Here is a 25171-nt window from a genome sequence, read left to right on the forward strand (position 1 = left end):
GGACGGTGAGGCGGAAGGGTCTCTGCAGCATTTTTGGAGAAGACGTCTGCATAGGACCAATAGCACTTGGGAAGGGAAGAGAGTTCTGCGGGTATCTCAGTAGAGGAAATCTGAATGCACTCCCTCACACATCTGCCCTTACATGAATCACTCCAACCCAATATCCTCCCAGAGGTCCACTCAATATGTGGGGAGTGGAAACGGAGCCAGGGTATTCCCAGCAGAATCTCATCCATTCCCTCGGGAAGAACAGGAAGGGAAATAATCTCCTGGTTCCTGGTGGGAAGGGGACACAGATAACGTGAAAGGGACAGTCTGGTGTGTGATTTGTGAGGGAAGTGTCGACCCATTCACTACTCTAACAGTCACCGGTTTGGCGAGCATCACCAGAGGTATTGCATGGCGCAGAGCAAAAGCAGAGGACATGAAATTCCCCTCTGCTCCAGAGTCCACACAAAGCTCGACTGTTGGAGAGAAGGAGCGTAACATGATTGTCCCTTTGAAGGACAGCTTGGAGGAAAACGCCGCTGTATCTAGTGAACCTCCTCCAATGGTTACTAGATGCGATTGATTACCCGACCGCCGTGGACATTTATTTGCATAATGTCCTTGTTGTTGGCAATTTCTACAAACCACGGGTACTCGAGCGGTCCGAGACTTAGGTCCTGCTTGAGAAATCTCCATGGCCTCATGGGAGTTGGACGCCTGAACGGAAGATTCTAGAGGTCTGGCGAGGGTGGGAGCCAGCCGAAACCTCTGCCTACACTGGGTCCGCTCTAACCTCCGCTCGTTAAAACGGAGGTCGATGCGGGTAGATATAGTAATGAGCTCCTCCAGTGTGGCGGGAATCTCCCTGGTGGCCAAGGCGTCCTTCACATGGTCTGCCAGTCCTTTCCAGAACACCGGAATAAGGACTTTATCTGGCCACTCCAGCTCAGAGACCAGAGTCCGGAATTGGACGGCGAACTGGCTGACCATGGAGGAACCCTGTGCTATTGCCAACAATTGGAGCGCGGTATCGTGGGTGACACGAGGTCCCAAAAAGACCTGTTTCAGAGCGTCCAGGAAGAGAGGAGCACTCTGCACCACATGATCATTACGCTCCCATAGCGGCGTTGCCCACTCCAACGCCCTGCCCGACAAAAGGGATAAAATAAATCCCACTTTCGCCCATTTCGTAGGAAAACGTGCAGCCAGGAGCTCAAGATGTATGGAGCACTGACTCACGAATTCCCGACATAGCTTACTGTCACCAGCAAACTTGTCTGGAAATGGGAGACGGGATAAAGTCGGAGCAGGGGTGGCAGAGGACAAACTGGCTGCGGCTACACTGGCAGCCTGAGCAGCGACTGCAGTAACATCCACAGCTGAGGTTGTGCGCTCAAGAGCCGCCAACCTACCCTCCAGCTGCTGGATGTACCGCTGTAGACGCTGATCGTCCGCCATTTACCAGCCAGACCCTGGCGCTAGTATACTGCTAGGGCTGACGGAACGCACCGAGTAAATATAGAGATGTTATTTGGTGCGTTCGCAGCCCGGGGTCCACCGTGCAGGAAAAGAACCTGCTGCTGGCAAACGACGGCACTATATGGCGGTAGAAGTGATCTCTGTTGCTTCACAGAGTCGCTACAAAGAAAGAGCTGTGTCCTGTTATACTCCACAGGAATACACAGTAACTGCTGAGCGGAAAGCAGCTTGTGATCATGCAGTCAAGGAGGCAAACATACAATCTCCTCACTGGAGGAGCCGGTATTCTAGGTGGCTTATTTCAGCCAGGTCCCTGAATCCACACAAGCGTGACCACATTGGCGCAAAACACATAACTTGCATTGATACTAGCGCATGGCCGTGCAGCCATGCGAACCTTATATAGCTGCAGCAAGTACAAGACCTTCCTAGAAGGACCAATGAGAGGCTGCCACAGAGCCAGAGCACCTTCAGGACCTTCCTGGCGAACCAATGGGCTTTGCTGCAGTATCCAAGCATGTGACCCTCGATCTCCAATGAGAGATCTTACCCTGGGCATGCTCAGAAGGAGAAAAGCAGGACTTAGTCCCAAAAGCGTCTGCTCGCCGCTGCCCAGCACTGGCTTCAATGGCAGAAGCTGGAAAAGCAGCAGTAACCCTCTGCACAGAGTCAGACTGAGCGAGACGCTGGGTCCGACATCTCCGCTGAGCAGGCTCCACTGCGGCAGGAGAAGAATGGGAGACCGCAGCGGAGGTGGCCCAAGATTCCCCCTGTGCAGAGGCGGGAAAGCGACCCCTAACATGTGGTACCGCTCATTAAAGTAATGAATATGGATGTGTTTCCACTCCCATAGGGGTGGAGCTGCATATTCATTACTGTAATGAGCAGTACCAGTGTCCACTCAACACTGGAAGAAGCTGCCGGTGCCCGGAGACCATCTGTCAGTGAGAAGCAGGGACCACGCCGGGAGCAGGTGAGTATAACGGGGAGGATGAACATTCCGACATTCACCTGTCCCTGTTCCTCCATCTTCCACGTCCTCTGGCCTTGACATTCAGGTCAGAGGGCACGATGACGTGTTAGTGTGTGCCCTCTGCAGGAACAATCACTGCGGAGAGACGGGACGCTGAGGAGCAGCAGTCGTGAGTATGTTATTTATTTTTTTTATTGCAGCAGCAGCAGATATACAGTGTTGTAAATTCTGCTCTTGGGTTCCCTCCGGTGGTTGTTGGCGGTAATACAGTTGTCCCTGGGTTGCAATCCTGAGCAGGTGTCCCTGCTGATTGCAGCTCTCTCTGGGTATTTAGGTTTGCAGGATCCATTAGCCCTTGCCAGTTGTCCATTGTTCTTGGAGGTCTTACATCTCTGTCTGGTTCCTCCTGTCCTGCTGCCAAATCAGCCAAGATAAGTGTCTGGGTTTTGTTTCTGCAGCACACATGCTGTGTGCTTTACTATTCAGTACTATTCTTTGTTTTTTCTTGTCCAGCTTAGACTGTGTTTGGATTTTTTCAGTCATGTTGGATTCTCAGGAGATGTGTTATGACCCCAATGTCGAGGGTCTCAGAGGAACGTGGAAGTCTGCAGAATACAAAAATCCAGCTCATAGGGCAGTGGTAACTGGGTTGACCATATATCTACTCCTAACGCCAACACTAGAAGTAGCCGGGGATCATTCCTACGTTGATTCTAGATGACACGCGCCAGCCGGAGAATCTAGCTACCCCTAGTAGAGGAAAACAAAGACCTTTCTTGCCTCCAGAGAAGGGGACCCCAAAGCTGGATAGAAGCCCCCCACAAATAATGACGGTGAGGTAAGAGGAAATGACAAACACAGAAATGAACCAGGTTTAGCACAGAGAGGCCCGCTTACTGATAGCAGAATAAAGAAAGGTAACTTATATGGTCAACAAAAACCCTATCAAAATCCACACTGGAAATTCAAGAACCCCCGAACCGTCTAACGGTCCGGGGGGAGAACACCAGCCCCCCTAGAGCTTCCAGCAAAGGTCAGGATATAGATTTGGAACAAGCTGGACAAAAATACAAAACCAAAACAAATAGCAAAAAGCAAAAGGCAGACTTAGCTGATATAACTGGAACCAGGATCAGTAGACAAGAGCACAGCAGACTAGCTCTGATAACTACGTTGCCAGGCATTGAACTGAAGGTCCAGGGAGCTTATATAGCAACACCCCTAACTAACGACCCAGGTGCGGATAAAAGGAATGACAGAAAAACCAGAGTCAAAAAACTAGTAACCACTAGAGGGAGCAAAAAGCAAATTCACAACAGTACCCCCCCCTTAGTGAGGGGTCACCGAACCCTCACCACGACCACCAGGGCGATCAGGATGAGCGGCATGAAAGGCACGAACTAAATCGGCCGCATGAACATCAGAGGCGACCACCCAGGAATTATCCTCCTGACCATAGCCCTTCCACTTGACCAGGTACTGAAGCCTCCGCCTGGAGAGGCGAGAATCCAAGATCTTCTCCACCACGTACTCCAACTCGCCCTCAACCAACACCGTAGCAGGAGGCTCAGCAGAAGGAACTACAGGCACAATGTACCGCCGCAACAAGGACCTATGAAATACATTGTGAATAGCAAACGACACAGGAAGATCCAGACGAAAAGATACAGGATTAAGGATTTCCAATATCTTGTAAGGCCCAATAAAACGAGGTTTAAATTTGGGAGAGGAGACCTTCATAGGAACAAAGCGGGAAGAAAGCCATACCAAATCCCCAACGCGTAGTCGGGGACCCACACCGCGGCGGCGGTTGGCAAAGCGCTGAGCCTTCTCCTATGACAACTTCAAGTTGTCCACCACATGATTCCAGATCTGCTGCAACCTATCCACCACAGAATCCACCCCAGGACAGTCAGAAGGCTCCACATGACCCGAAGAAAAGCGAGGATGGAAACCAGAGTTGCAGAAAAAAATCGAAACCAAGGTGGCGGAACTAGCCCGATTATTAAGGGCAAACTCAGCCAACGGCAAGAATGTCACCCAATCGTCCTGATCAGCAGAGACAAAACACCTCAAATAAGCCTCCAAAGTCTGATTGGTTCGCTCCGTCTGTCCATTAGTCTGAGGATGGAAAGCAGACGAAAACGACAAATCAATGCCCATCCTACTACAAAAGGATCGCCAGAACCTGGAAACGAACTGGGATCCTCTGTCAGACACAATATTCTCAGGGATGCCGTGCAAACGAACCACGTTCTGGAAAAACACAGGAACCAGATCGGAAGAGGAAGGCAGCTTAGGCAAAGGAACCAAATGGACCATCTTGGAGAAGTGATCACATATCACCCAGATAACGGACATGCCCTGAGATAGCGGAAGATCAGAAATGAAATCCATGGAGATATGTGTCCAAGGTCTCTTCGGGACAGGCAAGGGCAAGAGCAAACCGCTGGCACGAGAACAGCAAGGCTTAGCTCGAGCACAAGTCCCACAGGACTGCACAAATGACCTCACATCCCTTGACAAGGAAGGCCACCAAAAGGACCTGGCCACCAGATCTCTGGTGCCAAAAATTCCCGGGTGACCTGCCAACACCGAGGAATGAACCTCGGAAATGACTCTGCTGGTCCACTTATCCGGGACAAACAGTCTGTCAGGTGGACAAGACTCAGGCCTATCAGCCTGAAATCTCTGCAACACACGTCGCAGATCCGGAGAAATAGCTGACAAGATAACTCCATCTTTAAGAATACCAACAGGATCAGCGACTCCAGGAGCATCAGGCACAAAGCTCCTAGAAAGAGCATCGGCCTTCACATTCTTTGAACCAGGTAAATACGAGACAACAAAATCAAAGCGGGAGAAAAACAATGACCAGCGGGCCTGTCTCGGATTAAGGCGTTTAGCAGACTCGAGATACATCAGATTTTTGTGATCAGTCAAGACCACCACACGATGCTTAGCACCCTCGAGCCAATGACGCCACTCCTCAAATGCCCATTTCATGGCCAACAACTCCCGATTGCCCACATCATAATTTCGCTCGGCAGGCGAAAACTTCCTAGAGAAAAAGGCACAAGGTTTCATAACAGAGCAACCAGGGCCTCTCTGCGACAAAACGGCCCCTGCCCCAATCTCCGAAGCATCCACCTCAACCTGAAAGGGAAGTGAGACGTCAGGCTGGCACAAAACAGGCGCCGAAGTAAACCGGCGTTTCAACTCCTGGAAAGCCTCCACGGCAGCAGGAGCCCAGTTAGCTACATCGGAGCCCTTCTTGGTCATATCCGTCAAAGGTTTCACAATGCTAGAAAAATTAGCGATAAAACGACGGTAGAAGTTAGCGAAGCCCAAGAACTTCTGAAGACTCTTAACTGACGAGGGCTGAGTCCAATCAAGAATAGCTCGGACCTTGACTGGGTCCATCTCCACAGCAGAAGGGGAAAAAATGAACCCCAAAAAGGGAACCTTCTGTACACCAAAGAGACACTTTGAGCCCTTGACAAACAAAGAATTTTCACGCAAAATTTTAAAGACCAACCTGACCTGCTCCACATGCGAATCCCAATTATCAGAAAAAACCAAAATATCATCCAGATAAACAATCAAAAATTTATCCAGATACTTCCGGAAAATGTCATGCATAAAGGACTGAAAAACTGAAGGCGCATTGGAGAGACCAAAAGGCATCACCAAGTACTCAAAATGACCTTCGGGCGTATTGAATGCGGTTTTCCATTCATCACCTTGCTTAATGCGCACAAGGTTGTATGCACCACGAAGGTCTATCTTGGTGAACCACTTGGCACCCTTAATCCGGGCAAACAAGTCAGACAACAGCGGTAAAGGATACTGAAATTTGACAGTGATCTTATTTAAAAGCCGATAATCAATACAAGGTCTCAAAGATCCGTCCTTTTTTGCCACAAAAAAGAATCCCGCACCAAGAGGGGAAGAAGACGGACGAATATGTCCTTCCTCCAGAGACTCCTTGATATATGAACGCATAGCGGTATGTTCAGGTACCGACAGATTAAACAGTCTTCCCTTAGGAAATTTACTGCCTGGGATCAAATCTATAGCACAGTCACAGTCCCTATGAGGAGGCAGTGCACTGGACTCAGACTCACTGAAGACGTCCTGATAATCAGACAAATACTCCGGAACTTCCGAAGGCGTAGAAGAAGCAATAGACACAGGCAGGGAATCCCCATGAATACCACGACAGCCCCAACTTGAGACTGACATAGCCTTCCAGTCCAGGACTGGATTATGGGTCTGTAACCATGGCAGCCCTAAAACAACCAAATCATGCATTTTATGTAAAACCAGGAAACGTATCACCTCGCGGTGTTCAGGAGTCATGCACATGGTAACCTGTGTCCAATACTGCGGTTTATTTGCAGCCAATGGAGTAGCATCAATACCCCTAAGAGGAATAGGATTTTCTAATGGTTCAAGAGTAAAACCACAGCGCTTAGCAAATGAGAGATCCATGAGACTCAGGGCAGCACCTGAATCTACAAACGCCATGACAGGATAAGATGACAGTGAGCAAATCAAAGTTACAGACAGAATAAATTTAGGTTGCAAATTACCAACGGTGACAGGACTAACAACCTTAGCTATACGTTTAGAGCATGCTGAGATAACATGTGTAGAATCACCACAGTAGTAGCACAAGCCATTCCGGCGTCTATGAATTTTCCGCTCATTTCTAGTCAGGATTCTATCACATTGCATTAAATCAGGTGTCTGTTCAGACAACACCATGAGGGAATTTGCGGTTTTTCTATCACATTGCACCGAATTAGGTGTCTGTTCAGACAACACCATGAGGGAATTTGCGGTTTTGCGCTCCCGCAACCGCCGGTCAATTTGAATAGCCAGTGCCATAGTATCATTCAGACCTGTGGGAATGGGAAAACCCACCATAACATTCTTAATGGCTTCAGAAAGGCCATTTCTAAAATTAGCGGCCAGTGCACACTCGTTCCAATGTGTCAGCACGGACCATTTCCGAAATTTTTGGCAATACACTTCAGCCTCGTCCTGCCCCTGAGACATAGCCAGCAAGGCCTTTTCTGCCTGAATCTCAAGATTGGGTTCCTCATAAAGTAAACCGAGCGCCAGAAAAAACGCATCAAGATCAGCCAATGCCGGATCTCCTGGCGCCAGCGAAAAAGCCCAATCCTGAGGGTCGCCCCGTAAGAACGAAATAACAATTTTTACTTGCTGAGCAGAATCTCCAGATGAACAGGGTCTCAGGGACAAAAACAATTTACAATTATTCACGAAATTCCTAAACTTAAACCTGTCTCCGGAAAACAGTTCAGGAATCGGTATTTTAGGTTCTGACCTAGGATTTCTGATAACATAGTCTTGTATGCCCTGCACACGAGTAGCCAGCTGGTCCACACTTGTAATCAAGGTCTGGACATTCATGTCTGCAGCAAGCATAGCCACTCTGAGGTAAAGGGGAAGAAGAAAAAAAAAAAAAACTCAGAATCTTCTTTCTTATAATCCCTCTTCTGCAATGCATTAAACATTTAATACAGGCCTGGCAAACTGTTATGACCCCAATGGCGAGGGTCTCAGAGGAACGTGGAAGTCTGCAGAATACAAAAATCCAGCTCATAGGGCAGTGGTAACTGGGTTGACCATATATCTACTCCTAACGCCAACACTAGAAGTAGCCGGGGATCATTCCTACGTTGATTCTAGATGACACGCGCCAGCCGGAGAATCTAGCTACCCCTAGTAGAGGAAAACAAAGACCTTTCTTGCCTCCAGAGAAGGGGACCCCAAAGCTGGATAGAAGCCCCCCACAAATAATGACGGTGAGGTAAGAGGAAATGACAAACACAGAAATGAACCAGGTTTAGCACAGAGAGGCCCGCTTACTGATAGCAGAATAAAGAAAGGTAACTTATATGGTCAACAAAAACCCTATCAAAATCCACACTGGAAATTCAAGAACCCCCGAACCGTCTAACGGTCCGGGGGGAGAACACCAGCCCCCCTAGAGCTTCCAGAAAAGGTCAGGATATAGATTTGGAACAAGCTGGACAAAAATACAAAACCAAAACAAATAGCAAAAAGCAAAAGGCAGACTTAGCTGATATAACTGGAACCAGGATCAGTAGACAAGAGCACAGCAGACTAGCTCTGATAACTACGTTGCCAGGCATTGAACTGAAGGTCCAGGGAGCTTATATAGCAACACCCCTAACTAACGACCCAGGTGCGGATAAAAGGAATGACAGAAAAACCAGAGTCAAAAAACTAGTAACCACTAGAGGGAGCAAAAAGCAAATTCACAACAGAGATGCAGATATACATTCCATGTCTTTAGTTAGATGTGGAATTTTTGTATTATCTGCTGTGGATATTTTTAGGGTTTTAATACTGACCGCTTAGTATTCTATCCTATCCTTTTCTATTTAGCTAGAGTGGCCTCTTTTGCTAAATCCTGTTTTCTGCCTGCGTGTGTCTTTCCTCCAATACTCACAGTCAATATTTGTGGGGGCTACCTATCCTTTGGGGTTCTGCTCTGAGGCAAGATAGAATTCCCATTTCCATCTATAGGGGTATTTAGTTCTCCGGCTGTGTCGAGGTGTCTAGGATGTGTTAGGTACACCCCACGGCTACTTCTAGTTGCGGTGTCAGTTTAGGGTTTGCGGTCAGTACAGGTTCCACCTACTCCAGAGAAAGTCTCATGCGGCTCCAAGGTCACCGGACCACAACAGTACAACTGGCCAATAATGAGTTAAATGCATCTCAGAAGAAGGGAAGAAAGGTGTTGAGCCATTTTTTTTTCTGTAGCCTGTTTTGTCTTTCCTTCCCTCTTTTTCTCTGGGTGGCTGAGGAGTCTTGTGCTAGCATGGATGTTCAGGGATTAGCTTCTCGTGTAGACCAGTTTGCTGCTAGGGTACAGGATATTTCTGATTATATTGTTCAGACTCCAGTTTTAGAGCCTAAAATTCCTACTCCTGATTTGTTTTTTGGGGACAGGTCCAAATTTTTGAGTTTTAAAAACAACTGTAAACTGTTTTTTTCTCTGAAACCTCGATCCTCTGGTGATTCCATTCAGCAGGTTAAAATTGTCATCTCCCTGCTGCGTGGCGATCCTCAGGATTGGGCATTTTCCCTGGAATCTGGGAATCCGGCCTTGCTTAATGTAGATGCCTTTTTCAGGCTTTAGGATTATTATATGATGAACCAAATTCTGTGGATCAAGCGGAGAAGACCTTGTTGGCCATGTCTCAGGGTCAAGAAGCGGCAGAATTGTATTGTCAGAAATTTAGAAAATGGTCTGTGTTGACTAAATGGAATGATAATGCTTTGGCGGCAATTTTCAGAAAGGGTCTTTCTGAATCTGTTAAAGATGTTATGGTGGGGTTTCCCACGCCTTTCGGTCTGAGTGATTCTATGTCTCTGGCCATTCAGATTGATCGGCGCTTGCGGGAGCGCAGAACTGTGCGCGCTGTGGCGTTGTCCTCAGAGCAGATGCCTGAGCCAATGCAGTGTGATAGGATTCTGTCTAGAACGGAACAACAAGGATTCAAACGTCAGAATAGGTTGTGTTTTTATTGTGGCGATGCTTCTCATTTCATTTCAGTCTGCCCTAAGCGTACAAAGAGGATCGCTAGTTCATTTACCATCAGTACTGTACAACCTAAATTTCTGTTATCTGTGTCCTTGATTTGCTCATTGTCATCATTTTCTGTCATGGCGTTTGTGGATTCAGGCGCCGCCCTGAACTTAATGGACTTTGAGTTTGCCAGACGTTGTGGTTTCCCCTTGCAGTCTTTGCAGAACCCTATTCCTTTAAGGGGCATTGATGCTACACCTTTGGCTAAAAATAAGCCCCAGTTTTGGACACAGGTGACCATGTGCATGGCGCCAGCCCATCAGGAAGATTGTCGTTTTCTGGTGTTGCATAATATGCATGATGCTATCGTGCTGGGTTGCTGGTTGCAGGTACATAATCCTGTGTTCGATTGGAAGTCTATGTCTGTGACTAGCTGGGGTTGTCAGGGGGTTCATAATGACGTTCCTTTGATGTCAATCTCCTCTTCTTCCTCTTCTGAAGTTCCAGAGTTTTTGTCTGATTTTCAGGATGTATTCGATGAGCCCAAGTCCAGTTCCCTTCCACCGCATAGGGACTGTGATTGTGCGATTGACTTGATTCCAGGCTGTAAGTTTCCTAAGGCTAGGTTCACATTGCGTTAGGGCAATCCGTTTAGCGCTAGCGCTAGCGGATTGCACTAACGCAATGTTTTTGTAGGGGCCGCGTTCAGGGGTCGCGTTAACGTCCCCGCTCTCGCAGATCCCCGATCTGCGAGAGCGGGGAACGGACCTCGGGCGCGCCGCGGACGCTGCAAGCAGCGTCCGAGGCACGCTCCAAAAGAACGGCACATCACTAGCGCGAGCCGAAATAGGCACGCGCTAGTGATGCGCTGCAGGCGAAATTTACATTGCTGTCAATGGGTGCGCTAACGGACCCGTTGCACGGCGTTAATTGCGACATTTTCGCCGTGCAACGCTGTCCGTTAGCGATCACCCACTATTGCAATGTGAACCTAGCCTAAGGGCCGACTTTTCAACCTGTCTGTGCCTGAACATACCGCTATGCGGAATTATGTTAAGGAGTCTTTGGAGAAAGGGCATATTTGGCCATCTTCTTCACCGTTGGGAGCGGGATTTTTTTTTGTTGCTAAGAAGGATGGCTCCTTGAGACCCTGTATTGATTATCGCCTCTTGAATAAGATCACGGTCAAGTTTCAATACCCTTTACCTCTGCTTTCCGATTTGTTTGCTAGGATTAAGGGGGCTAGTTGGTTTACGAAGATTGACCTTCGGGGGGCATATAATCTTGTTCGTATTAAGCAGGGTGACGAATGGAAAACTGCATTTAATACGCCCGAAGGCCATTTTGAATACCTTGTGATGCCATTCGGGCTCTCTAATGCTCCATCTGTTTTTCAGTCCTACATGCACGATATCTTCCGGACTTATCTTGATAAATTCATGATTGTATATTTGGATGACATTTTAATTTTTTCCGATGATTGGGAGTCTCATGTGGAACAGGTCAGGATGGTATTTCAGATCCTTTGTGATAATGCTTTGTTTGTGAAGGGGTCTAAGTGTCTCTTTGGAGTGCAGAAGGTTTCTTTTTTGGGCTTCATTTTTTCTCCCTCATCTATGGAGATGGATCCGGTTAAGGTTCAGGCCATTCATGATTGGATTCAACCCACATCCGTGAAGAGCCTTCAGAAATTTTTGGGCTTTGCTAATTTTTATCGCCGTTTCATTGCTAACTTCTCCAGTGTGGTTAAACCCTTGACCGATTTGATGAAGAAAGGCGCTGATGTGATGAATTGGTCCTCTGCGGCTGTCTCTGCCTTTCAGGAGCTTAAACACCGATTTACTTCTGCCCCGTTGTTGCGTCAACCGGATGTTTCTCTTCCATTTCAGGTTGAGGTTGACGCTTCTGAGATTGGGGCAGGGGCCGTTTTGTCTCAGAGGGATCCTGTTGGTTCCTTGATGAAACCGTGTGCCTTCTTTTCCCGTAAGTTTTCGCCTGCTGAACGCAATAATGATGTCGGCTATCGGGAGTTGTTGGCTATGAAGTGGGCGTTTGAGGAGTCGCGACATTGGTTTGAGGGAGCTAAGCACCATATTGTGGTCTTGACCGATCATAAAAATCTGATTTACCTCGAGTCTGCCAGACGGCTGAATCCTAGACAGGCTCGATGGTCCTTGTTTTTTTCCCGTTTTGATTTCGTGGTCTCGTATCTTCCGGGTTCTAAGAATATTAAGGCTGATGCCCTCCCTAGGAGTTTTTTGCCTGATTCTCCTGAGGTCCTTGAACCGGTCGGCATTCTGAAAGAAGGGGTGGTCCTTTCTGCCATTTCCCCTGATTTACGACGGGTTCTTCAGAAATTTCAGGCTGACAAACCTGACCGCTGTCCAGTGGGGAAACTGTTTGTTCCTGATAGATGGACTAGTAGAGTGATTTCTGAGGTTCATTGTTCTGTGTTGGCTGGCCATCCTGGTATTTTTGGTACCAGCGATTTGGTTGGTAGGTCCTTTTGGTGGCCTTCTTTGTCACGTGATGTGCGTTCTTTTGTGCAGTCCTGTGGGACTTGCGCGCGGGCCAAGCCCTGTTGTTCCCGTGCTAGTGGGTTGCTTTTGCCTTTGCCGGTCCCTGAGAGGCCCTGGATGCATATTTCTATGGATTTTATTTCTGATCTTCCGGTTTCCCAGAGGATGTCGGTTATATGGGTTGTTTGTGACCGGTTCTCTAAGATGGTTCATTTGGTGCCTTTGCCTAAATTGCCTTCCTCTTCTGATTTGGTTCCGTTGTTTTTTCAGCATGTGGTTCGTTTGCATGGAATTCCGGAGAATATTGTGTCCGACAGAGGTTCCCAGTTTGTTTCTAGGTTTTGGCGGGCCTTCTGTGCTAGGCTGGGCATTGATTTGTCTTTTTCTTCCGCATTTCATCCTCAGACAAATGGCCAGACCGAGCGAACTAATCAGACTTTGGAAACTTATTTGAGATGCTTTGTGTCTGCTGATCAGGATGATTGGGTGGCTTTCTTGCCATTGGCCGAGTTTGCCCTTAATAATCGGGCTAGTTCGGCTACCTTGGGTTCGCCCTTCTTTTGTAATTTTGGTTTTCATCCTCGTTTTTCTTCAGGGCAGGTTGAGTCTTCTGACTGTCCTGGTGTGGATTCTGTGGTTGACAGGTTGCAGCAGATTTGGGCTCATGTGGTGGACAATTTGGTGTTGTCTCAGGAGGAGGCTCAACGTTTTGCTAACCGTCGTCGGTGTGTTGGTTCCCGGCTTCGGGTTGGGGATCTGGTCTGGTTGTCTTCCCGTCATGTTCCTATGAAGGTTTCTTCCCCTAAGTTTAAGCCTCGGTTTATTGGTCCTTATAGGATTTCTGAGATTATTAATCCGGTGTCTTTTCGATTGGCCCTTCCGGCCTCTTTTGCTATCCATAATGTCTTCCATAGATCTTTATTGCAGAAATATGTGGTGCCCGTGGTTCCCTCTGTTGATCCTCTGGCCCCTGTGTTGGTTGATGGGGAGTTGGAGTATGTGGTTGAGAAGATTTTGGATTCTCGCTTTTCTAGGCGGAAGCTTCAGTACCTTCTCAAATGGAAGGGTTATGGCCAGGAGGATAATTCTTGGGTTATTGCCTCTGATGTCCATGCTGCTGATCTGGTCCGTGCCTTTCATCTGGCTCATCCTGATCGGCCTGGGGGCTCTGGTGAGGGTTCGGTGACCCCTCCTCAAGGGGGGTACTGTTGTGAATTCTGCTCTTGGGTTCCCTCCGGTGGTTGTTGGCGGTAATACAGTTGTCCCTGGGTTGCAATCCTGAGCAGGTGTCCCTGCTGATTGCAGCTCTCTCTGGGTATTTAGGTTTGCAGGATCCATTAGCCCTTGCCAGTTGTCCATTGTTCTTGGAGGTCTTACATCTCTGTCTGGTTCCTCCTGCCCTGCTGCCAAATCAGCCAAGATAAGTGTCTGGGTTTTGTTTCTGCAGCACACATGCTGTGTGCTTTACTATTCAGTACTATTCTTTGTTTTTTCTTGTCCAGCTTAGACTGTGTTTGGATTTTTTCAGTCATGTTGGATTCTCAGGAGATGCAGATATACATTCCATGTCTTTAGTTAGATGTGGAATTTTTGTATTATCTGCTGTGGATATTTTTAGGGTTTTAATACTGACCGCTTAGTATTCTATCCTATCCTTTTCTATTTAGCTAGAGTGGCCTCTTTTGCTAAATCCTGTTTTCTGCCTGCGTGTGTCTTTCCTCTAATACTCACAGTCAATATTTGTGGGGGGCTACCTATCCTTTGGGGTTCTGCTCTGAGGCAAGATAGAATTCCCATTTCCATCTATAGGGGTATTTAGTTCTCCGGCTGTGTCGAGGTGTCTAGGATGTGTTAGGTACACCCCACGGCTACTTCTAGTTGCGGTGTCAGTTTAGGGTTTGCGGTCAGTACAGGTTCCACCTACTCCAGAGAAAGTCTCATGTGGCTCCAAGGTCACCGGATCATAACAATACAGTACGGTTAGTCATATCAGCATAAACTGCATCTTATGGGGCCATAATCAACTGTTATGCAGCATTACGTGCGGCATATTTTTCTATGGAGCATCTTATGGGGCCGTAATCAACTTTTATGCAGCATTATATGGGGCAAATTTTCTATGGAGCATCTTATGGGGCCATGATGAACCTTTACGCAGCATTACATGTGGCATATTTTCTATGGAGCATCTTATGGGGCCATAATCAACTTTTATGCAGCATTACATGTGGCATTGTTTTTATGGAGCATCTTATGGGGCCATAATCAACATTTATGCAGCATTATATGGGACATATTTTCTATGGAGCATCTTATGGGGCCATAATCAATTTTATGGAGCATTATATGGGCCCATCATGAACTTTATGGAGCATTATATGGGACCATCATGAACTTTATGGAGCATTATATGGGCCCATCATGAACTTTATGGAACATTATATGGGCCCATCATGAACTTTATGGAGCATTATATGGGGTGTATTTTATTATGGAGCATCTTATGGGGCCCCTCATGAACTTTATGGAGCATTATATCTTTGGCGTATTTTGTATGGAGCATCTTATGGGGCCCATCATGAACTTTATGGAGCATTATATGGGGCGTATTTTGTATGGAGCATCTTATGGGCCCATCATGAACTTTATGGAGCATTATATGGGGCTCCTGATTCAATATGGATATTCAAAAACACTTAACCTACTAATGTCTTAATTAATTTTACTTTTATTGGTATCTATTTTTTTTAAAAATTTACCAGTAGCTGCTGCATTTCCCACCCTAGGCTTATACTCGAGTCAGGGCCGGACTGGCCATCGGGCAGTTCTGGCATATGCCAGAAGGGCCGGTGGCAGTAGTGGGCCGCTCGAGTGTGCCGCTGTCGGCACACTCCCCACGCTGTCGCGGCACACTCCCGGCCCCGCATTCAACTATACCGGCGTCATTATGACGCCGGTACAGTTGAATGCAATGATGGAGGAGAGAGCGTCTGCTGACGCTTCCTCTCCCATCATTCCCCGCTCTGCCTGCCGCTGACACTGCGGGTGCGCGATGACGTCATATCATCGCGCACCTGCTGTGTGACCGGGCGGGCAGACTGCGACTGCTGAGACCAGAGCCAGAGCAGCGCGGGGCAGGAGGAGAGAGGTGAGTAGAGTGTTTTTTTGTTATTTTTTTTATCAATGAGTGATGACTGGATTGTGGAGCTATTGAGGGGGGGCGCTGTGCTGCATTCCATTCTATGGGCCTCTGCTGCATTATATTCTATGGGGCTGGCTGCATTCCATTCTATGGGCCTGTGCTGCATTGTATTCTATGGGCCTGTGCTGCATTCCATTCTATGGGCCTGTGCTACATTGTATTCTATGGGGCTGTGCTGCATTCCATTCTATGGGCCTCTGCTGCATTATATTCTATGGGCCTGTGCTGCATTCCATTCTATGGGCCTGTGCTGCATTGTATTCTATGGGGCTGTGCTGCATTCCATTCTATGGGCCTCTGCTGCAATATTTTCTATGGGGCTGGCTGCATTCCATTCTATGGGCCTCTGCTGCATTATATTCTATGGGGCTGGCTGCATTCCATTCTATGGGCCTCTGCTGCATTATATTCTATGGGGCTGGCTGCATTCCATTCTATGGGCCTGTGCTGCATTGTATTCTATGGGGCTGTGCTGCATTCCATTCTATGGGCCTCTGCTGCATTATATTGTATGGGGCTGGCTGCATTCCATTTTATGGGCCTCTGCTGCATTATATTCTATGGGGCTGTGCTGCATTCCATTCTATGGGCCTCTGCTGCATTATATTCTATGGGGCTGGCTGCATTCCATTCTATGGGCCTGTGCTGCATTGTATTCTATGGGGCTGTGCTGCATTCCATTCTATGGGCCTCTGCTGCATTATATTCTATGGGGCTGGCTGCATTCCATTTTATGGGCCTCTGCTGCATTATATTCTATGGGGCTGTGCTGCATTCCATTCTATGGGCCTCTGCTGCATTATATTCTATGGGGCTGGCTGCATTCCATTCTATGGGCCTGTGCTGCATTATATTCTATGGGCCTTGAGCTGCATTATATTCTATGGGCCTGTGCTGCATTATATTCTATGGGCCTGTGCTGCATTATATTCTATGGGCCTGTGCTGCATTATATTCTATGGGGCTGTGCTGCATTATATTCTATGGGGCTGTGCTGTATTATAGTCTATGGGGGCTGTGCTGTATTACATTCTATGGGGGCTGGCTGTATTACATTCTATGGGGGCTGGCTGCATTCCATTCTATGGGCCTGTGCTGCATTATATTCTATGGGCCTTGAGCTGCATTATATTCTATGGGCCTGTGCTGCATTATATTCTATGGGCCTGTGCTGCATTACATTCTATGGGCCTGTGCTGCATTATATTCTATGGGGCTGTGCTGTATTATAGTCTATGGGGGCTGGCTGTATTACATTCTAAGGGGGCTGGCTGCATTACATTCTATGGGGGCTGTGCTGCATTACATTCTATGGGGGCTGTGCTGCATTACATTCTTTGGGGGCTGGCTGTATTACATTCTATGGGGGCTGGCTGTATTACATTCTATGGGGCTGTGCTGCATTACATTCTATGGGGGCTGTGCTGCATTACATTCTATGGGGGCTGGCTGTATTACATTCTATGGGGGCTGGCTGTATTACATTCTATGGGGGCTGGCTGTATTACATTCTATGGGGCTGTGCTGCATTACATTCTATGGGGGCTGTGCTGCATTACATTCTATGGGGGCTGTGCTGCATTACATTCTATGGGGGCTGTGCAGCATTACATTCTATGGGGGCTGGCTGTATTACATTCTATGGGGGCTGTGCTGTATTACATTCTATGGGGGCTGAGCTGTAATGCTGGATACAGCTGTAATTATATGTTATATAGTCGTGTTACACTCCCCTCACTTCTTGTAGCCTACAAGTGTACAAAGATATTATACAGTCACCATGTGACAAGTGGGCCTGTGTGACTTCAAATGCCAGGGCTGAATTTTAGTCCCAGTCCGGCCCTGACTCGAGTCATATACATATTAGTCCTTACAGCACCCTAAGCATAAATAGGTCACACTCCGTAAATATCACATCAACCCAGAACCAATCAAGGAACAAGGAATGTATATATAAAATCAGTAAAGTTTATTCATAACAAATACATAAAATTATTCAAGTATATACTGGATGCCTCAAGCCAAACTAGAAGACCAGCAGGTAATGACACACCTCAAAATATTCCATATTACTCAATTAGTATACGTTGCAAGGCAGGGTTATATGTTCCCTCTGGAAAAGCAACCATACTTCATAAATGGGGGCACCCCCGGAAGAAGGATAGGTGAAATGCTCGTCGGGGTGAGATGCAGCAGGGAACACACGCCATTCAGGTATTTTTGCTATCTTATGCACTTTATAGACAGTGGTTATTTACTAGGCACATAGTCAGTCTTCTCATTTGATCTTCATATAGGAACTTAGGGAAGCAATCTTCATGGTGATATGAGCATTTGTATGATACAAGTACATATGATAAATTTAGGTCTATTTATGAAGTATGGTTGCTTTTCCAGAGGGAACATATAACCCTGCCATGCGATGTATACTAATTGAGTAATATGCAATATTTTGTGGTATGTCATTACTTGCTGGTCTTCTAGTTTGGCTTGAGGCATCCAGTATATACTTTAATAATTTTATATTTTATGTATTTGCTATAAATAAACTTTACTGATTTTATATATACACTCCTTGTTCCTTGATTAGTTCTGGGTTGATGTTATACTCGAGTCATTAAGTTTTCCTAGTTTTTTGTGGCAAAATTAGGGGTCTCAGCTTATACTCGGGTCGGCTAATACTCGAATATATATGGTGAATGTTTTATCTTTAACTTTAGTCCTTTTAGAGATCATTTAATCTTCAACTTGCTTAATTGCTCACAATAACAGTAATTTTGACCAGGTAATGGTCCGAGGTAAAAATGCCAGGAGGATAGCGGATCAGAGCAAAGGGGTTAAACAGATGGATGGTCAGAATGAGGTCCAAGGTCAGATAGCGATGCATCAACTAGCATAATACAAGGCACAGAGTAAACCAACCACACTTAGCTGAAGCTATCAGGGACTGCCAGCTCAGTTAAATAGCTGAACAATCAAGAAAACCGGTTGCACATGATGAGAGCTAAGCGCATCCCTGTCTCAGATTGGATGGCCGAACTGTCAAGGAAAACACAGACAGCTCAGCATGCCCCTGCACCAAACTAGACAACTGAGCTGTTAATTACTGCACAGACAGCTCAGCACTGAGGGGCTGAATTGTTACAAATGCAAAATGAAATTTTAGTTTAGAGAGCACTCTCAAGACGTCAGTCCCTCCATCTGGAGAGAAAAAAGGATCAATTTTTTTTGTAGGAACTGTAAAGTTTGGAATGCTCATCATGTAATCAGGTTTTAGAAAGAACTGATCTCTAGGCTTAGGTTAGGTTCACAGCACTTTCTCAAAGAAAAAAAAGAAAAAAGTGAACTTAAAGGTTGGCTTTGGAAAAGAAAAGTTTGACTACTTAGGTGTTTTTTTCAACTACCCTAACTATATAGCTATGTTTGCTCTATGCTTAACTTTAATGACCTACATATAATAAACTAAACCTAAAACTAAAAACAAGGCATGCATCAAATGGATTAAATGCTCCAATAAGATACAACCAAGTTCACTTTTTCAGTAGTTTCTTTGTAAGCTGTAATAAAATCTCAATTTATAGCCATTTTGCCTGCCTTGACATGACTCGCAAACTCAGTCACTATGAACAGAAATGCAATAAGTTCCCTATGGAAATAACTGGGATTTTTATAATGTCACAGTGCAAATCTCGCCTATATTCCAGGAACCTTGACTTGATAAATGTGCTTTTAGAAGTATCATCTTATTGAGTAATCTGATAAAATGGTTTTAATGCTTCCCAGTTCATAAGATTTATTTATTTTTGTCTTTACTAAATTTCCTACTGTATATTGTTCAGTACCATCCAATTTCATGTCTCAATGGAGCCATTAATTCAAGTAAAGTTCTTTTCCAGAGATTGCTGTAATTTAGAGATTATCGCAACGTGGATACAGTACACCTGTCAAGCGTCTTCTTGTTTTCTACACCAACTCAAATGCTAAATATAGCTGCACGCTCCTCGCTTAGTCTCCCATCATACTGAAAACGTCTTGCGCTCCTTGTTTATTAGGTTCTGTCTGAATCCAAAGGGATTTAGTCCACATTAAAGGATTTTTTTTAGTAATTATGCATTGCCAATATTATTGAAGTAAGAAACTGATGATCAGTTTGGTGACTTTGGAAGGATTAGAACTGATTAGTAACTCTGGGACTTGTAGGGCTGGGATTTAGTGAAAACTTTCTTCAAAATTTGTAAGTACCAGGAATCTGTAATGCATTATACTGAAACAACAAAGACAATGGAAGAGATTCCACATCTAATATCTATCACCTTTTCATCCGATAGATAATAATTGTGTGTTCGGTAAGGGCTAAGGCTCTCTTGTATGAATGGTGCAGAAGAGACCATGTGTGACCACTAGAATTGAAAGAATCAGTTTGCAGGACTTTGTTCCATCAGCCGGGTAAATAGTCTCTGATCGCTGTATGGAAGACTTGATCGCTGTATGGAAGACTTGCAAATTTCTTGCCTTCCGATGCGGATTTTCTTCAATGATGGCACTGTGGCAGCTCTGCCAAACAAAAGGTAAGAGATTCACTAGCCTCCTAACCAGTGGCCAAAGACTATTGCCCAACTCTAGCAACAACTGATCCATTCACTGTCGTGAAGAATGGTTGTTACACTTTCTCACTACTGCTGCATTCACACCGGGCATACGTCTGGTGCGCATTTGAGAAATAAGCTCAGGAGCTGAGCATCCACACTGCCTCTATCAATAGCGATCATAGCTAGTTCCAAATGCTGCTAACTGTTTAACCCCTTTACCCCCAAGGGTGGTTTGCACGTTATGGACAGGGCCAATTTTTACAATTCTGACCACTGTCCATTTATGAGGTTATAACTCTGGAACGCTTCAACGGATCCTGGTGATTCTGACATTCTTTTCTCATGACATATTGTACTTCATGATAGTGGTAAAATTTCTTTGATATTACCTGCATTTATTTGTGAAAAAAACGGAAATTTGGCGAAAATTTTGAAAATTTCGCAATTTTCCAACTTTGAATTTTTATGCAATTAAATAACAGAGATATGTCACACAAAATACTTAATAAGTAACATTTCCCACATGTCTACTTTACATCACCACAATTTTGGAACCAAAATTTTTTTTTGTTAGGGAGTTATAAGGGTTAAAAGTTGACCAGCAATTTCTCATTTTTACAACACCATTTTTTTTTAGGGACCACATCTCATTTGAAGTCATTTTGAGGGGTCTATATGATAGAAAATACTCAAGTGTGACACCATTCTAAAAACTGCACCCCTCAAGGTGCTCAAAACCACATTCAAGAAGTTTATTAACCCTTCAGGTGTTTCACAGGAATTTTTGGAATGTTTAAATAAAAATGAACATTTAACTTTTTTTCACAAAAAATTTACTTCAGCTCCAATTTGTTTTATTTTACCAAGGGTAACATGAGAAAATGGACCCCAAAAGTTGTTGTACAATTTGTCCTGAGTACGCCGATACCCCATATGTGGGGGTAAACCACTGTTTGGGCGCATGGCAGAGCTCGGAAGGGAAGGAGCGCCGTTTGACATTTCAATGCAAAATTGACAGGAATTGAGATGGGACGCCATGTTGCGTTTGGAGAGCCACTGATGTGCCTAAACATTGAAACCCCCACAAGTGACACCATTTTGGAAAGTAGACCCCCTAAGGAACTTATCTAGAGGTGTGGTGAGCACTTTGACCCACCAAGTGCTTCACAGAAGTTTATAATGCAGAGCCGTAAAAATAAAAAATATTTTTTTTTCACAAAAATTATCTTTTCGCCCCCAATTTTTTATTTTCCCAAGGGTAAGAGAAGAAATTGGACCCCAAAAGTTGTACAATTTGTCCTGAGTACGCTGATACCCCATATGTGGGAGTAAACCACTGTTTGGGCGCATGGGAGAGCTCAGAAGGGAAGGAGCGCCGTTTGACTTTTCAATGCAAAATTGACAGGAATTGAGATGGGACGCCATGTTGCGTTTGGAGAGCCACTGATGTGCCTATACATTGAAACCCCTCACAAGTGACACCATTTTGGAAAGTAGACCCCCTAAGGAACTTATCTAGATGTGTGGTGAGCACTTTGACCCACCAAGGGCTTCACAGAAGTTTATAATGCAGAGCCGTAAAAATAAAACAAAAATTGTTTCCCACAAAAATTATTTTTTAGCCCCCAGTTTTGTATTTTTCCGAGGGTAACAGGAGAAATTGGACCTCCAAAGTTGTTGTCCAATTTGTCCTGAGTGCGCTGATACCCCATATGTGGGGGGGAACCACCGTTTGGGTGCATGGGAGGGCTTGGAAGGGAAGGAGCGCCATTTGGAATGAAGACTTAGATGGAATGGTCTGCAGGCATCACATTACGTTTGCAGAGCCCCTAATGTACCTAAACAGTAGAAACCCCCCACAAGTGACCCCATATTGGAAACTAGACCCCCCACGGAACTTATCTAGATGTGTTGTGAGAACTGTGAGCCCCCAAGTGTTTCACTACAGTTTATAACGCAGAGCCGTGAAAATAAAAAATCTTTTTTTTCCCACAAAAATGATTTTTTAGCCCCCAGTTTTGTATTTTCCCAAGGGTAGCAGGAGAAATTGGACCCGAAAAGTTGTTGTCCAATTTGTCCTGAGTACACTGATACCCCATATGTTGGGGTAAACCCCTGTGTGGGCACACGGGAGAGCTCGGAAGGGAAGGAGCACTGTTTTACTTTTTCAACGCAGAATTGGCTGGAATTGAGATCGGACACCATGTCGCGCTTGGAGAGCCCCTGATGTGCCTAAACAGTGGAAACCCCCCAGTTATAACTGAAACCCTAATGCAAACATGCCCCTAACCCTAATCCCAACGGTAAACCTAACCACACCTCTAACCCAGACACACCCCTAACCCTAATCCCAACCCTATTCCCAACCGTAAATGTAATCCAAACCCTAACCCTAACTTTGGCCCCAACCCTAACTTTAGCCCCAACCCTAACTTTAGCCCAAACCCTAACCCTAGCCCTAACCCTAGCCCTAACCCTAGCCCTAACCCTAACCCTAGCCCTAACCCTAGCCCTAACCCTAACCCTAGCCCTAACCCTAGCCCTAACCCTAGCCCTAACCCTAACCCTAGCCCTAACCCTAGCCCTAATGGGAAAATGGAAATAAATACATTTTTTTTAATTTTTCTCTAACTAAGGAGGTGATGAAGGGGGGTTTGATTTACTTTTATAGCGTTTTTTTAAGCGGATTTTTATGATTGGCAGCCGTCACACACTGAAATACGCTTTTTAATTGCAAAAAATATTTTTTGCGTTACCAAATTTTGAGAGCTATAATTTTTCCATATTTGAGTCCACAGAGTCATGTGAGGTCTTGTTTTTTGCGGGACGAGTTGACGTTTTTATTGGTAACATTTTCGGGCATGTGACATTTTTTGATCGCTTTTTATTCCGATTTTTGTGAGGCAGAATGACCAAAAACCAGCTATTCATGAATCTCTTTTGGGGGAGGCGTTTATACCGTTCTGCGTTTGGTAAAATTGGTAAAGCAGTTTTATTCTTCGGGTAAGTACGATTACAGCGATACCTCATTTATATCAGTTTTTTATGTTTTGGCGCTTTTATACGATAAAAACTATTTTATAGAAAAAATAATTATTTTTGCATCGCTTTATTCTGAGGACTATAACTTTTTTATTTTTTCGCTGATGATGCTGTATGGCAGCTCATTTTTTCTGGGACAAGATGACGTTTTCAGCGGTGCCATGGTTATTTATATCTGTCTTTTTGATCGCGTTTTATTCCACTTTTTGTTCGGCGGTATGATAATAAAGCGTTGTTTTTTGCCTCGTTTTTTTTTTCTTACGGTGTTTACTGAAGGGCTTAACTAGTGGGCAGTTTTATAGGTCGGATCGTTACGGACGCGGCGATACTAAATATGTGTACTTTTATTGTTTTTTTTTAAATTTAGATAAAGAAATGTATTTATGGGAATAATATTTTTTTTTCTTTATTTAGGAATTTTTTTATTTTTTTTTTACACATGTGGGAATTTTTAAAAAAACTTTTTTACTTTGTCCCAGGGGGGGACATCACAGATCGGTGATCTGACAGTGTGCACAGCACTCTGTAAGATCACCGATCTGACTTAGAGCACTGCAGGCTTACCAAGCGCTTGCTCTGAGCAGGCACTCGGTAAGCCACCTCCCTCCCTGCAGGACCCGGATGCCGCGGCCATCTTGGATCCGGGACCTGCAGCGAGGAAGGAGGTAGGAGACCCTCGGAGCAACGCGATCACATTGCAATGCTCCGGGGGTCTCAGGGAAGCCCGCAGGGAACCCCCTCCCTGCGCCATGCTTCCCTGTACCGCCGGCACACCGCGATCATGTTTTCACATAGCGCCGGATGTCAGCTGCGATAGGCAGCTGACACCCGGCCGCGATCGGCCGCGCTCCCCCCGTGAGCGCGGCCGATCGCGCTGGACGTACTATTCCGTCCTTGAGAAGTAGGGCCCACCCCACATGGACGGAATAGTACATCCAATGACAGAAAGGGGTTAAGGCTGGAGTCACACATAACTTATAAAAAATCGGCCTGGTTTGCATGGATGAGAATCCCATAAATGTTCCCTGAACAGTGATCCATATGTCATCCGTGCGCAGTGCGAGGATGCGATTTTCTCGCATGTAAGCATCCGTGTGACATCGTGTGACATCCGTATGGCGAGATTTTCTCGCCGGCTTGTAAAATGGACATATAATGGATCCATGGGCTCAAATGTTCCTGAAAACATATACACAGTATATACATGTATATATATATATATATATATATATATATACAGTATATATAAATATATATATCAGTGACACACATATATACAGTGCTTTGCGAAAGTATTCGGCCCCCTGGAACTTTTCAACCTTTTCCCACATATCATGCTTCAAACATAAAGATACCAAATGTAAATTTTTGGTGAAGAATCAACAACAAGTGGAACACAATTGTGAAGTTGAACAAAATTTATTGGTTATTTTTATTTTTTTTGGAAATTCAAAAACTGAAAAGTGGGGCGTGCAATATTATTCGGCCCCTTTGCTTTCAGTGCAGCAAACTCACTCCAGAAGTTCATTGTGGATCTCTGAATAATCCAATGTTGTCCTAAATGCCTAATGATGATAAATACACCTGTGTGTAATCAAGTCTCCGTATAAATGCACCTGCTCTGTGATAGTCTCAGGGTTCTGTTTGAAGCACAGTGAGCATCATGAAGACCAAGGAACACAACATGCAGGTCGATGATACTGTTGTGGAGAAGTTTAAAGCCGGATTTGGATACAAAATGATTTCTAAAACTTTCATACATCCAATTGAGCACTGTGCAAGTGATCA

This window comes from Ranitomeya variabilis, chromosome 6 (assembly GCF_051348905.1).
Source record: "Ranitomeya variabilis isolate aRanVar5 chromosome 6, aRanVar5.hap1, whole genome shotgun sequence".
Classification (NCBI taxonomy): Eukaryota; Metazoa; Chordata; class Amphibia; order Anura; family Dendrobatidae; genus Ranitomeya; species Ranitomeya variabilis.